The sequence below is a fragment of the Biomphalaria glabrata genome, chromosome 13 (assembly GCF_947242115.1).
Source record: "Biomphalaria glabrata chromosome 13, xgBioGlab47.1, whole genome shotgun sequence".
In the NCBI taxonomy this organism is placed as follows: Eukaryota; Metazoa; Mollusca; class Gastropoda; family Planorbidae; genus Biomphalaria; species Biomphalaria glabrata.
The window spans coordinates 6,627,867-6,643,718 of NC_074723.1; the positions used below are offsets into that span (position 1 = coordinate 6,627,867).

Genomic DNA, 15,852 nt, shown 5'->3' on the forward strand with positions numbered 1-15,852 from the left:
GCCGTGTATCGTCTGCTGACTAGTACCAAGTTGCCGCCGAGCGGGACAATGGCGGACTTTTGTTTGGAACGAAAAGAAAAAAAAATGAAGCGTTCAAGTCCAGGAGACATTATTCTGGTCAAAGGAAATGATTTACGATCATTACAACGGCAATGTCATTCAAACCCAAATGTCATCTGATAAACACTGAAAAAAAAAAAAAAAGGCAACCCAAAATACTTAGTGTTACTATAGAAACTTTGGGTCAGTAAATAAAACAACAGCAATCAGCAGTAAGATGCTCTTTGGTTTCCCTGTTTTTTCCTACATAGTTATTTGTGTTTACACCTGTTCTAGTAAAGTGAGTGTCATACTATTGTTGGAACGGCTAAATATTCCAGTCCCCCGCAATGAAATTGACAAAGACGTTTTAGTTGAAACTAGCTGTTTTTACCCGGATTTGCTCTGGGTTTTTTTTTCCTTCTCTTTTTGTTTTGTTATAAAATACAAGCCAGTTATGTTGTTTTAATAGTTCAATTCGTCAATATACCTCACTGACCTAAATCTAGTAAACTCTCTTAGTATAGGACAAGTTGACATATCTTAAGATCACCGCTATTATCTGAGCAACGTTCATGCCAAGTTTCAATAACTCTTTCTCTCCGTAATTATTTACCACATTCTGGTGGAATCAACGCTGGTATCGTCAGTTAGGAGAGAAAGAGTTAAGATTGGTCAAACGGTTTTGATTTCTATGCAAGACATACATACCTACACCTTACATTCTACGTTATATATTAGATAGACGCAATGGCTGAAGGGCTACGTCATTATGTATTTGTCTTTGTATAGTCACGCCACTTTTTAGAAGTCCATCAACTGCATCATTAGACTTTTTGTAACGTAAAAAAAAATATTCAGGACAAATCAGACTATGGAGCTGAAAATAAAAGGTCAAGAATAAAGGAGGGAAGGGCGGGGGAGGTATATCAGCAGACGACCAGGTGAGAAGCTCGAAAGGAAAGACGGTAATCTTATGTCACACAAAAAAAATGGCTTCCACTAGAAGAAGCAAAAGTCTCGCCTGGCTGTTCATACCTCGGGCTAGGAAGTATACTTCCTGATGGGGAACACAACAAAGGAAGGATTTCAGTTTACGCACCCCACAGAGGAAACCCATTGTTCGTGTCTATTAACTAGCCGATTAGAACCTTTTTTTACCTTTACCAAAGAGGCAATGGTAACGCCCGTCACGAACACCCCCTCACAGGGTCCAGTGAACAACAATGGCAGGGTAAGGAGACCCTACTTAGACGGAGGCTTTTACCTCTTTAGTTGACCAACAATAACGATCCCAGCTTTTATATAACAAACAAAAAATCTCCGGAGGCGACATACAATGAAGAAACCAATAGACATTGGTCTATATGTCTATATATAGTGTCTATATAAAATCCTGCTTTCAAAACTACACAGGTGTACGTGTTAATCCCCAGGGCGAGTCTAGGGACTCGGATGTGATGAAGAAGGTAAACAGGATTGTAGAATTAACATGTACAAGCTATCCAAACATGACTTCAGATGTTCATAAACTATCAAAAACATGACGTCAACTGTTCATAAACTATCAAAAACATGACTTCAACTGTTCATAAACTATCAAAAACATGACTTCAACTGTTCATAAACTATCAAAAACATGATTTTAACTGTTCATAAACTATCAAAAACATGACTTCAGTTGTTCATAAACTATCAAAAGCATGCTTTCAACTGTTCATAAACTATCAAAAACATGACTTTAACTGTTCATAAACTATCAAAAACATGACTTCAACTGTTCATAAACGAGCCTGAACAGAATGACTGAAACCAGTTGTGAGAATAGACTTGTACACAAAGGTTGAAATAGAAAAAAAAAAAGTGAAGTCTAGCTGTAAGTGAATGTCTAGATACATTCATGAAGTTATTACAGGTGAAACATTTGTAAGGGGAGGTCACACGAAGCAGACATCACATACCTGTGGATTACTCAATGCCAAGGCAGACGTAATCAATAGCTTTTATTTGTCAATTGAAAAGCTCGGAGGCTGAAAACGAATCAAATTAGTTTCATTCACTTTGTCGAGCAGACGAGTGGGATGGCAAGGGAAGTAATCCTTAAATTGATTCTCAACAATAATGTTTATTATTGATTTAGGTCCAAGCCTCGCCAGCTTTTTTTAAAGGTACATTAAGGTAAATCTGGATTTAGTACGATTATAAATCATGCAAAATACTACAAGAACTTATACAATGTATCAATTATATATCACAGACTTCTTTGTCAAACAACTCTATGTAAAAGTCTGTCTTTGGTCTGCATTACCGACCTAGACATTTTGTAGCACTAATAGAAATCATAGCTCAAAAATATGTAGTTGGGTTTTTTATTTTTTTTATTTTGTTTTTCTTTCTTGGCATTTTTCTGCGTCGGAACAGAAGATCATTTTGTAATATTCATAAACACATGTAGTTTTTGTTTTTGCTCCCATAGACTACTGGAATAATTACGTAATTTTGATAAATGTCCTAGTGAATCTTAACATTACGCTGCTAAATTGTGGTTCAAAGTATTTACATATACAAGTGTGACTCTATTTTTAGATGGTTTGAAGACATTATCGACGTTTTTGGTAACGGCAGACGGGAGGGGTGATGTAATGAAAATGACAAAGTCTCTACCCCAAGACAGAAGGAAATCAGTTCAAATGACACTTTGGCTTTTTTCTTAAAAAACAAAAAAAGTCCTGATGATCTAGTAATAAAAATTGAAGCATATTTTCCCCCAAAGCATAAAATCCCGTCTCTTAATGTTCCAATCACGTGACTATGAACGCGCCAACACAAACAAATGCCGCACGTGCAAGGTGAAAAGATGGCGTCCCAACACCCGGACACCTAACACATATGTCACTTGATCGGAAATTTGTAAGCAAGCAAACACTGCACACGAGACTTGATTATTGGTAAAACGACACTATTAACATTCGGCTCGTTTGTCGAACTGTTTTGTTCAACTCTATTTGCATATTCAACATCAGAACGACATCGATTCTTGAAACATTTGGCTCCGCGTTGGATGTCAATGTGAACAGCGCATCTGGGCTGTCTGTTTATATTTCCCGAAACAACGCCGAGTACATTCACTGGTTTCCTATGTGATCTGAAACAGACCTACTCATACAAGCAAAGTAGAAATTTTTTTTATATATAAAAACAAAGGTTATATACTGAGTGAAGGGAGAGCAACGTTCCATCACTGTCATCTCTCAATATTGCAAGTTTAAGCTCCTCCTTTTCTATATAAAACACAATTAATTAATTACCACTAATTGGTTAATTTTTTATTGATTCGTGGGAGGTGGAAGAAAAGTGTCATAGAATCCACCCAGACAGACAAAGTGAGTTAATATAAGGCTTACAGCTCCTTGTAGCGCCTCTGCCACCAAAGCGAAAGCCGCCTTGACCTGAAAATATCTGTGGACGGGAGTGTCTCTCCGAAATAAGGCTCCACAGCCACATGAAAGCAATCGTTCTACGACTGGAGCTAATAATAGAACAAGTAATCAACGTTACCACGTGCATCAAGACATGAAACTTGTCAGTATTATGCAAGCCACGTAATACACAGAGCAAGACTCTTAAGTCACTTTGATACATTTTGTAACAGGTTTATCAACTCACTCTGTCTGTCTGGTAAAGCGTTTGTACACGTTATTTCTCCCACACCCATTCTTGGATCAAGTTGAAATTTTAAACAATTATTCAATGGCAGAGACAAGACACGAAATCAATAAAAAAAAAATAACTTAATTAGTTTGCTTAATCCCATCAAGGAAAACTAGTACTTCAGTATTCACAGGTACGGCTAAATATGTAGGGTTTCGTCCCCTTAGATAATTGAACACGTTATTTCTCCCAAGCCCATTCTCGAACTACTTTGAAACTTTAAACAATATTTATTGTACCTAGCAAAAAAAATGAATTAATTTTATAAAAAAATAATAATAAATCAATTAATTATCGGTAATTCCATTATTTTATTTGATATTAAATAACAGAAAATAACTTCTAAATTATTGAGAGATATAGTTGTAAATGATTTCCCTTAGATAACCTTTGTAGTTTGTTTTTTTAAAGGATTTTTTTTTTATTTTGCTTGTAGAATCTGTACATGTAATGTATATACCAGACACTAATACAAAATGAAACCGCTGATGCCAAAATAAAAAATGAGAAATACGGTGATACCAACACACAAATAAAATGTCATCTGTCAATGACGACACACAGATGATAGCACTGACATCTCGCTGAGAGTGTCGTCGACGACAAAGACAGGCGATTGCACTGACATCACGTTGGAATAGTCTTCACATAAAGACACATGACTGCACTGCCATCTTGCACACACAGGCAGACGCCAGCTGTCACTGTTGACAGTGTGGATACTCAAAGCCCTCCCTGGGAATAGCGCTCACACTTTACGTATTTTGTGTAACTATTATACTCAGCTCTACCTTTCATCTTCATCCAATGCAACAATCGTCAGGATACTCACGGAGATAGACAAGGGAGAAGGAAAGAAAGAGAGAGAGCGAGATAGAGAGAAAGCGGTGAAGGTGTGAGAGAAGAATGTAGAGATAAAAAGAGGAAAGAGTGTCAAATAATAAAGATAAAGGTTGAGATTGAGAGAGAGAGAGAGAGAGAGAGAAAGCAGTGAAGGTGTGAGAGAAGAATGTAGAGATAAAAAGAGGAAAGAGTGTCAAATAATAAAGATAAAGATTGAGAGAGAGAGAGAGAAAGAGAGAAAGCAGTGAATGTGTGAGAGAAGAATGTAGAGATAAAAAGAGGAAAGAGTGTCAAATAATAAAGATAAAGATTGAGAGAGAGAGAGAGTAAGAGAGAAAGCAGTGAATGTGTGAGAGAAGAATGTAGAGATAAAAAGAGGAAAGAGTGTCAAATAATAAAGATAAAGATTGAGAGAGAGAGAGAGAGAGAGAGAGAGAGAGAGAGAAAGCAGTGAGTGTGTGAGAGAAGAATGTAGAGATAAAAAGAGGAAAGAGTGTCAAATTATAAAGATAAATATTGAGAGAGAGAGAGAGTGGGAGCGAGAGAGAGAGAAGAAACGTAAGAGGGGAAGAGAAAGAGAGCCATGGAGATCCTTGAAGCAGAAGTGGAGAGTGAGAGGGTGAGAAGCGGAAAACGTCTTTGTCCAGGCAATGATCTATAAACACATGCGTTACCACTAGTAGACACTACCTGAACCACCCTTCACGCAGCCAACATAAATCAAGCTACAGACAAAGAAGACAAAAAGCAGCATTACACAGATACCCGCATCCATAACCCACAAGCCTTGTGTATGTTTGAATAATAGATAGATCAAATTAACATTGGACATGGATATAAAGAAAAACAAAAAAAACGGGGAGGGGCGAGAGGAGGGTGATACGCAACTCTAAAAGCTACTCCCAAGTTCACCAACGCGCGAGCGCCCTCATGCGCGCAAACACGCACACACACTCAGGGCCCGCAAACGCGATTCGCACAAGGCTAAACACATGGTCTGGAGCAGATGAACCAGGGGCCACGTTGGGAACAGATGATATGGACTTTGAGGGTAAGGTCCGGGGGAATCAAATGACGTCTGACGAGATGCTTTGACGAGGTGGGTACCGTACGGGCCAGGCTTCAAACATGCATAGCAAACATACACCATAAAAAAAAACAAGTACCAATTTATAGATCTAGGGCCTCTGGTGTACGTTGAATCCGATCTCCAACCCAATAGCATAAAGTGGACAAACATAATAGACCTTACCGCCTGTAACACGAGATAGCTAAAGATTAAATCGACATTACAATCAATCACTGCTTGCTATTCAAAATGCTAAACCACTTGTTCCCCAACTTCATCTGAAACCACTCGAACTTAGATAATGTCGTATATTTTGATACCAAAGATATCGTTACGCATGACTATTTTAATATGATCCATTAGTTATTGATGCGCAGCTTTGGCCAGGGGATCTTCGGGGAATTACAGGGCATTAACTTAGATTTCCGAATGTATATCCTAGTAGAGTTGCCAACACACACACTTTTTCAACCATTATATAAAAAATGGAAGAGCCAGAGCATTTGTATTTTTGTTAATTGTGTTAGTGCCATGAACCCTTTTCGTTTCAGACGCCCATAGGTCAGGTGTGCCAGTGTGCATCAAACACGCTATCCGCTGACACTAAATAGATGTGCGTAAGTTTCAAACATAGAGACAAAATAAATCTAAAAGAAGATTTGGTACAAATTATTTAAAATTAACATTTATAAATGCGAATGTTCCGAATACGATTTTGACACGTCTGCTTGCGAATAATGAAAAATAAAATCGCATTTTTCATAGACACCTAAGTATATAACCAATAATTGATTTTTTTTTCTATATTAACATAATTTAGTACTAACGGTTACGATAGAAGCTACTACTGTTTGACTATTTGCAGATATTTTTTTTAACGTAGATGAAAAATCTAAATCAAACACACTCGACAAATTTCTAAGAAAAGCATGTAAATGATAAGATATTCCTTCGTGATTCGATATTTTAATACACTTTTAAAAAAATACATATTTCTTTGACATAGTCATTTTAAACGTCAATTAATTACGATCACACATTGGCTAACATGTCAACTTAAGGACGCCTTGTCCTGACAGCTGGTCAATGGAAGAGCCAATGTTTGCAGATTTTTCTAAAGCGCATTAAAGGTAAAGCCAAACTGGCATGCCTTAGGTCTTTGGTTAGCAGCACTTTGTGTATGGCGTCACGTAGGGACAAAGCCTTACAACTAAAACAATGACACAGGACGTTCTTGCCTACTGTAACAACCCCTGGATTGAAACACTCATTACACATAGTTAAGCTGATCTTACATTGTTTTCTCTTTGAATAGTTTCAGTCTTTTTCCATTCATTTCAATTTCTGTTCTCTTTTTTTTTATTTAATCTTAACGTCCGCCCCCCCCCCTTTTTCTTTCCCCCACATCCCATGCAGCCATTAAGGTTGGGTTCTATGACATAGTCTTGTGGTCACCACATTAGTGCACTGTTGACATGGGTTGATACCATCAAGATGGCGGAATTAAAATTGGTTAGACGTAGAAACAACGTTGAACCAGTGTGTTCACAGTGAGAATTGTTTAGATCTAAATGAGTGGAAATCTACACAACGGAGGAACTTAGTGTCATATATCATAGGAACGTATCCAAATGTTTCAAGACTTCAACAATAGTAAAGGTGTTCTTTTTAGCGGCCCCCGAAGGGGAAAAACTGTATCAGAAATTATTAGACTAAGCTAGTTTCAAACTTCATTACACAAGAATTCCACAGACGTGAGAGAAGGAGAGAGAAAGAAAGAGAGGGAGAGAGCAGTGAAAGAAATAGAGAGAGCAGTGAAAGAGAGAATGAGTGTGTGTGTGAGAGAGAGATGAGTGAGTTATCCCCCTAATGACCAGTTTTTCTAAACAAAACAAACTAGTTTACTATTTTAGTCGGCAGTCAATTACATCGTCATCCCGCAGTGGCGGACACGTGCGTAGCTGACGTGGGAGGGTGGGTGCAGGGGTCATGACCTCTCTTCCATTTTCAAAAAAGACACGGGCATTATTATTTATATACATTTTAAGTATTGCTATGTACAAATATTTCGTGAAAAATGTGCACAAATATACCGAACAGCCACGACCTCTGACTTTACAAAGCCACATTTTCTCATGTAGGGGGACCCCCCCCCCCAAAAAAAAAAATACTTTTTTAAAAAAGCTTATATTAAGCGTACTTGTATCAATTAGTTAGCATGTAATTAAATGTGTAATAGAACTGTACTAAGAATAAATCTGTACGATCAATAATATATTTACCAACTGTTTTTGTTTAGCTTTTATGCTTTTAGCTGACTCAATACCCTACGAGTCTATCAACTTATCTCGACAAGTTGAGAACCGGGAGGAAGAAAGAAAGGGATATCTGGGTGGATTTCACAGTAATTGGTTTTTAAAAGCATTTACCAAAAAAAAAGGGGAATTCGAACTCGTGGTTCACGCCTCCTCGGGCCGACGTGCTAACCACTCTGCTACAGAAAGGATAGAGTTGCTATAAGCTTTGTAAAAAGCAATAATTCCACTCCTTCCTCCCCCCACCCCTAACCATCCAAGTCATGACACCGCAGTCTTACGTTCACTATACGTTTACGACTGTTGAAATGGTTTCCTGATCGTTGCCATACCTTGATTCATCTCGTATCTTCGTGGGAGGGGGGGGGGGGAATTCTGGGTGGAACCTGGACACAGTTATCGAAAACGACTCTAATTTCGATGGCCACACTGGGCAAACTTAAGTTTGTCTGTTATAATTTTTCAGAGTATAAAAAGAAAATACATTTAAATTTGACATGTACGAATAATATTAAGCAAGAGTCTAATACATTAATGTTCGGGAACATTTTGCGCATCGTCTTCTAGATCTAAGTCTGGATGGGGCGAAGTAAAAAAAAAACATTTAATCTAACATTATTAGTTATTAACAGCAAAATCGTGGCTCTGAAAGTTGTATAAAAGAGGTATCTTTCCGATACCGAATAATTCGAGTACCGACCCGCTTTCCGGAACGAATTGTGGTCGTCAGCCGAGGTCCCACTGTAGCCTGCTTCAATTCTTATCTTAAGAATGACAAACGTCACATCAGTAGGGAAGATGATTGTCATTGAATAAATGATTCCGCTTCATAATAATGATCTTAACTAATGGTGGCTCAACATGATTTGAGTCAATGTTTCAACCTCGGACTTTGCCAATACTGAAAGACTTTGTAAGTCGCAGATTGTTAACACTGTACACAGACAAAAAGCGAAAATTATCGGGGAAGTAGAAGAGGCTTTTGTTCCGATCCAACTTTTTGACTTGCCATTCTTTCAGAAAATAAACTGTTGATATAAAAAAAAGGAGTTCTACAGTCCGACTGATGTAGTGGGAGAAACTCGGAACATCTTGTTAGATCAGTCGAGCGTTACAATTGCCTTTAGTGCCGACCAGCCGTGGAAGGTTTTAGCAGACAACTTTTACACAGGTGCGGTAAAAAAAAAAGGGGGGGGGGGGTCAAGAAGATTTCATTTTAAAAATAAAGTTACAAAGACAGTTTGTGAGAAAACACAAACTCAGAATCGGCCCCCGAAGTGGTCCACCCAGGCAGGTAAAAAGGCAGGTTTCAATATTTTCAGAAAGAACATTAGAATGAAATTCTATCAAAGAAAAATGAAAGAGAAGAATGGAGAAAGAAGGTTGACAGATCTCGTGTGGTGTCCCAGCGGTCCAGTAGACCAAAGGATAGGTGAAAGTGAATGTAGAGTTAGATGTGAACCTGGCCTAACTGATAATGAATATCTATTTCCGTAAAAAAATAATTCCTTTAGTTAAAGTGTACTACACGCGATAATATGAAAACTACTTATTAATTGTTGTTTTAAATTATGTCTAATTTATATGCATACTAAATATAGTAGTTAGTATGACAGAACTTACATAACTTTGCAATACAAATGTAATTAAAAAATTGACAAAAAATCTAAAACCATTTGCATAAATGTGTTAAAAATATGGTAAGCGGTGTTCTCCCTTTCTGAAGAGCCTCCAGTGTTTGTTACTATTAATACTGAATAGTTGTAAAAGTGGTATATTTTTATGACAAAACTGCTTGCATGAGTGACTTTAAAAAATTAGATTTTTCGCTTTCAGAAAAGAAAAAAAGTAGCCGCAACATCAGAACTTTGAATGGTGTAAAAAATTATGGTGTCAGATTTTCACTATCTTTTCTAGTTTACGAGATCCAAACGGGACGGACGGACAGACATTCCACACAAAACTAATAGCGTCTTTTCCCCATTCGAGAAAACTGAGATGATGACTGCACGAAAAAAAAAAAATGTGTGCGTGTGTGTGTGGGGGGGGGGGGGCTATGTTTGGCAAACACATCAACCAGTCTGGAGACCATGATCTACCTGCTCAATACAATCCTTACTGCAACTCCCAATACGCTTTCTCGACGTGGAAGTCGTCAATAAAGGTTGAAAAGAGCCTACACGTGGCTTAGCAACGATGGTTGAGATGGACTTTGAGAATAACATACCGGGATCATGTCACCAACAAAGCCGTCAACGCCAACATGGCGTCGCACCTTTTTTAAATTCATAAAATCCAGGGGCACCAGCTTGGAGAGGCTGTGGACTCGCCTATTGACCGATGTTTGTGGAGTTGCCTGGTGCAATGTTCTTCTCAAAAGCCGTGTTGTCTAATAAACAAGCCACAAGCAATTTATAAAGAACATTAGATTGGAGTACAGACTTAGAAGCTTTTTTTTTTGGGGGGGGGGGGGGGCAATAATGTAATGTTTCTTTAACCTTAATTTTTTTATTACAGATCATAAGAGGTACAAGTGTATAAAGCATTTTATGTTCATTAAGACATTGGGCTTCTAGTGCAAGGACCTAATGCTTCAACCTCCCCCAATAAAGACAAGGACTTTTAGAATAGAGTAATTACTGAAGTGTGTCTAGAAAATAATCATTTCACTTTGAAATATATAAATCAAAAGTATCTGATGAGAATGAAACAATTTATTAGAAACTCATAATCTATAAATCTATATTTACTTTTCGCATTTATTAGTGTTTTATTTAATCTCAATATGTATTTTTATTTTAAAAACTAACAAACAGAGTGTAATAGATTGTGTGTAAAAAAAATTAATTAATGTCATAAGACTATCAGAAATACTATAGACTTTATCAAATCAAATTAAACAAAAAAAAAAAAAAAAACATCAGATACATTCAAGACAACTGTCAACTCAATACAAGTTTTCTATTATATAGAGAGAGATATTGCCACATCATTATTTCATGGGCCCACAGAAAATTAAATAACACATTTCAAATAAAAGCAATTTAAAATTGAGCAGCATCTATCTTGACTGCACTAAGAGATGCCAGACTTACAGGACCATGAGAACTGAGAGAATGAGGTCTTACCCCTGAAAAAACAACACGTTCCTTTTTGGGAAACATTTCTTTTTAGAAATGATTTATGACAATTTTTTTTTTAATTCATCAACGGACAAAACAAAAATAAAGTTATGTTTGATAGTTTGGGTTTCTGGCACATCTGCACAATTTAGGCCATATCAAGCACACAAAGATAAAGTTATGTTTGATAGTTTGGGTTTCTGGCACATCTGCACAATTTAGGCCATATCAAGCACACAAAGATAAAGTTATGTTTAATAGTTTGGGTTTCTGGCACATCTGCACAATTTAGGCCATATCAAGCACACAAAGATAAAGTTATGTTTAATAGTTTGGGTTTCTGGCACATCTGCACAATTTAGGCCATATCAAGCACACAAAGATAAAGTTATGTTTAATAGTTTGGGTTTCTGGCACATCTGCACAATTTAGGCCATATCAAGCACACAAAGATAAAGTTATGTTAAATAGTTTGGGTTTCTGGCACATCTGCACAGTTTAGGCCATATTGTGCCCACAAAGATAAAGATGAGAATCGCTAGAAAATATATATGTACAGAATAATGTAAGTTCAAATGATTTTTCATTAAAAAAAAAACATGTTGAGTCTTATGTCTTTTATTACCCAGACAATGTTTTTCTTCTTTTGTGTAGTATTTATACTTTTTTTCTAACCATTCTAAAAACATGAACTAAAATCTTTTAGAGATTGGTGCCTAATACCCTACATAAGAATCACAGCTGAATATAATTTTATATAATTATCTTGAAGTACACCATACTTCTAGTCCACTTGATGCTAAAGCTACCAATGTTTACAGATACTTTGTAATAATGTCTCTTAATTTTCATTTTTTTTATCACAGATCATAAGAGGTACATGTATAGAACCATTTTATGTTAATAAAGACATTGAGCTTCTAGTGCAAGGACCTAATGCTTCAACCTCCCCCAATAAAGACAAGGACTTTTAGAATAGAGTAATTACTGAAGTGTGTCTAGTAAGCCTAGAAAAATAATCATTTCACTCAGACCACTAAGAAATATATAAATCACAAGTGTCTATTGGGAAAATAATAATTTATTAACCTATATAATTAAGCTACCACTAGATGAAATGTAATTGCATACCCATAATCTAAATTACTTTCTCTTCTCATTTTATTGTTTATTTTGTTAGATAATCCTCTCATTTCTAGACACTAGGTTGTGCATATATTAGATCTGATACTCTATGTGGTTGTAGAAATTGATACTGATTAGATATACGAGACCTGTTTTTTTTTCTTCTGGATATATTTCTATACATCTTAATGCAACATAAGCATCAAGGTCTCATTGTTTGGATAAATAAGATGTTTACAACAAATTAGCTTGGAGAAAATATGATAACTTGCTCATACTGCTAATATTGACATTGATTTCCCCATAGTAATACAAATAGATTTCTAGTTATTTCACAGATGTTAAGGAAGTGAGTCTTGGTGTGCTACAAATAAAATGGGAGGATAATAAGCTGGAGGTGAAATTGAGCAAAATAAGTTTATTATGTCTACTTTTCTAAATGTACTATTTAAATTAAATTACAGATTGTAGTGTGTGTTCAATGTTTTCATGATCTTGAGCTGAGGACTTATTTTGTTTATTTTGTAAAGACGATTGTTGTTCAGATTCTTCACATAAGTATCTCTTGCAATATGATGGAATTAGTGTCATCAGACATAGAACTAGTTCTGAAAATCACTAGGACATATTTAAATCCCACAATTCCATCATAGCACATGTTATATATTTTGTTAGAAATGGTGCTTTCAAGTTAAAAAAAACAGATTTAAGATATCTGTAAAGCTTAAATGTAAAAAACTGTGTGTTATAGATAGCAATAACTTTAGTAGATTAATCTCATTTAATAAAAGCTTTACTAATCCTCATTATTTGACCACTGGTAAGAGATACATGCCTACCTTTAATCTCTAGCCTCAAAATGTAAGCCTACCTGTAGTGTTTAGCCCTAATGAAATCTTCTATAATAAAGTCCATGTTAAAATGTATGGTTAATTATAATTTAATATTAATAACTATTTGGCCCTGTCTTAATTTAAGCCAATAGTAGCTTCATTGAACAAACAATTCAGATTTTATGATTAGTATAGAGTCTCTATAGAGAGTCATTAGAGATGCAAACTTACAGTATGATAATGTAGAGATAATAATAGTTATATTACAATTATATTTTATATAGATTACAATATTTTAATTATTACAATTATTTATAACATTCTATAACACTCTGCCCCATAGATGCAAGGTCTGAAAGGGGCACTTCACTTTTTTCTTTACTATTAATCACAATTATACTCTTAACAAGTTGAATATAAATAATACTTTTTAAAAACCTCACATGAATTGAGCGAAATAGCATCAACTATTTTGAATCTATCATAACTGTATACAACTGCATAAGTTACCCTCCTGGTCTTGTGAGAATTTTTTGGTCTGCTATCTCGCAAGTTTACTAGAGTCCCATTTGTGCTTTGGGTGGAGAGCACCACTCAATTGCTGCCATATCTCTCATTATTGCAAGGCTTTTCTTTTATAGATTAGTACATTTTCCATATAAAACAATATTAATTAATTACAACTAATTGATAAAATAATCTTCTGTTAATTTATTTTTCAATGATTCATGTGTTGTCATCGACAATGAATAATTGTGCAAAGTTTCAACTTGATATGAGAATGAGAAGAAATAATGTGTACAAGATTTTCACCAAAACAGACAGATGGAGAGAGTTTCCATAACTTCTAATTTTATGAAATACAAATGTTACTTAAAAAAAGAAGATGATTATGCCCAACGCAAATCCCTAGGTAAATCTAGTCATGCATGTTAATCAATGACTTAAACTCTGCCAGTGCATTGGTTTTCCTGGCTGACTCAGGCAACTCATTCCAAGCTCTTTTAGCACTAGGGAAATAGTAGCATTTGTACAAATTTGTCCTAGCATATGGAACAATGAATGTGCCTCTATCTTTGTGTCTTTCAGCGTATTTTATTAGGTTTTGTTTTTGTATTTGAAGATTATGATTCAGTGTTTTATGTATAAGTGTTAGTTTACTTTTAAGTCTTCTATCCTGAAGTCTCTAAATTTAATGATCATACTAAAGGTGTTACTCTAATCAATTGTGAATATTTATTTGTTAACTGCTCTATTTTGTATCTGTTCTAGTTTTTTAATGTTTTCTTGAGTTGAGGGGTCCCAAACAAAGGATGCACATTCTATTAATGGCCTAACCAAGGTTAAATAACACATATATTTAGTTTTATGTTCTTATTTGATTTTTAGAAATTTCTTTTAATAAACACTCATTCTTTGTTTGATGTTTTAATAATTTCATCAATATGGGGATTCCATGATAGTTTCTCATTTATTATAACACCTGCCCCTTGGCCCTTGGTATTTTGAGTTTCTAGTCTGTGTAACTGATTTACCATGAATAAGATAAGAGGAATTTACTAGGATAGAGATGGATCTAGTAATATTAGTCTATATAATAGTTATAGAGTATCCTAGACTAGACATAGGACTAATTATCCTAATAGTAAATTAGTTATATACTAGATCTAGACTAAATCTATCTTCTTTATAATAATAAAGACTAGCTACTAAATTATTGGTAAATTCAGTTAGAATCTAGATCTTAAATAATGTTTTTAAATTTAAATTTAAATCATTTTAGATTTTATATATTTTTAATTGAAATTCTATTCTACTAAACTAAAGAAAGACCTGAAAAAGTCATATTCAAGACAAATAGACATGTTTTGAATTTGATTGATTCATGGCGATGATATGTCATACACATGTAAACAAAAAGCTCTATTTGATTTTGCTTGTTTTTTAATATAGACATTATAGAGAATCTATCAAATAACACATTAACAGCTGCGGTTCAGAATGTCAACAATGAAACTTCTGACAGCAATAAAAACAAACTTGGCATCATTCGTTTTCTCTCCCTTTCACTCGTTTTTTTCTCTCCCACTTACTTGGCATTGTCGGTGGGTTTTAATTCCAATACCGAGTGCTCCGTTATCACCCCTCCTTCGCTTAGAGGAAAAAACATCGAAAGGAAAATCCGAAATCGTCATTTAATCAAAATTGTTGTAAAAAAAAAAAACAAAAGTGTCTTACCATAAACGATCAAGCTTTGGAGATGCCTTCATCCAAAGATAAATAAAGCAGGGAAAATGAATTAAACACCAACCACAATGCAGAACAAAGGCTGCTAACCTCTCGCTGTTAGTTTCGTTTCAGTCGTTTAACCGGACGAACATTTGTAAATGCTGATAATAAATTGTGGAACGGGTTGTCCCAAGGGAAATAATCGTTGAAATAGTGAAAGAAGATATATTGGGATGCTAAGTGTGATTTACGTTGTGTCAGTCTACGAATATATTATTTCTTAAAAAATATTTATGTATATAAATGTTTATACTAGATCTCGGTTCTAAAACTGTTCAATATCGTCTAGCATAATATTATAATCAAGATTGCATAATATTTTACGGATATATGTCGTCTTTCATTGGGCATTGTTTGGGGAAGTGATGTATATAGGCCTATTTTGTTACAATGACATAGCTTCTTTAAATTCAACTTAAATATGAGAACTCCATAAATCAACTACAATCAGTAGGAATCGATTTGAGAACCCTGCTGGAGAATTTGATAAAGTGAGAACAGAAGTT

The 15,852-nt window shown here is 35.3% G+C and overlaps 1 protein-coding gene across 4 annotated transcripts in view; it reads right to left on the minus strand.

Moving 5' to 3' along the window:
- The window catches only part of LOC106072847 (arginine-glutamic acid dipeptide repeats protein-like), a 204,825-nt gene extending 189,392 nt beyond the window's left edge, over positions 1-15,433 (minus strand). For all 4 annotated transcript variants that reach the window (XM_056008937.1, XM_056008938.1, XM_056008936.1 and 1 more), the window contains exon 1: positions 15,296-15,433. The gene's annotated coding sequence lies outside the window, so the exon portion shown is untranslated. The remainder of the gene's footprint in view (positions 1-15,295) is intronic.
- Between the last annotated feature and the right edge of the window lie 419 nt (positions 15,434-15,852).